Raw genomic sequence first — 1,046 nt, 5'->3', positions numbered from 1 at the left:
ATTCATCTAGCAATATATGCTTATAGGTTATAACTTATAAGTCTTTATATCATCAAAACATAAAAATTCAAATTCATATGCAACATACATCGTCACGCAAGGTAATATGAGATTTATTGAGAACAATGTTGTAGAGGTTGATGAAGACTTCATCAAAAGCAACGGTTGGAAGGAGAGAATGCGTAGAAAATGCATTGATTTTGGCTTTTTATTTTTTTTAAATGGGTGTAAGATAAATTACAAATTGAATTGGGTTTGTAAGGGTAGTTTAGGTAGTAAATATGGGTCTAAAGAGATATTGGTAGTTTCATTAAAATTAATATGGGTGTAAAGAGTAAGTTGGGTATAGAAAGAAGTTATATGAATTCAAATAAAATTTTCCTTTGTGGATGCTTAAAATACGCTACGAAATCTCTCCAATTCCCTCTAATTCCTTAACTTTCTCAAATTCTTTAAAATCCATTTCTAATTGAATACACTTGGAATGTTATAAACTTCTTTAAAATCCTAATTGAATACACCTGGATTTCTAAGAATTTTAATAAACTATCTTAAAATTCTAATTGAATACACCTTGAATTTCATAGAATCACTTAAAATTCTTATTGAATACCCCCTAATATCATTAAAATAATTAAAATCCTTCAAAATCCCAATTCAATACACTCCTCTAAATATATATAGTGTAGAAAATTAAAATGTGAAGCTCTTCTAGAAAAGGGTGCATGCTGATGCTTGTGACTCTGAATCTAAGAGCAATAATGGCAAATCTACCCATAAATTTCTAAACTTTTGTAAGCAGGTGGTGTGCGTTGAAGACGACGTTACAGACTTACAGTATATTTTGATTTTTGTTTTTTTTTTTTTTTGTTCCATACAGTATTTTGATTGCAGCTACATTGTTCGGATAAGATATGGTGACGGAATTAGTGAGATTCACGTAGTCCAGTACCAATTAAAAAAAAAATATTACGTATGTGATTTACTTTCCTTCCTAAGTTCCTATTTAATATGACTAAAACTATATACAGGTATCAACTGCTTTT

The sequence above is a fragment of the Pyrus communis genome, chromosome 10 (assembly GCF_041283825.1).
Source record: "Pyrus communis isolate YQ-2024b chromosome 10, ASM4128382v1, whole genome shotgun sequence".
NCBI classification, from domain to species: domain Eukaryota; kingdom Viridiplantae; phylum Streptophyta; class Magnoliopsida; order Rosales; family Rosaceae; genus Pyrus; species Pyrus communis.
This window is presented reverse-complemented; position numbering follows the sequence as displayed.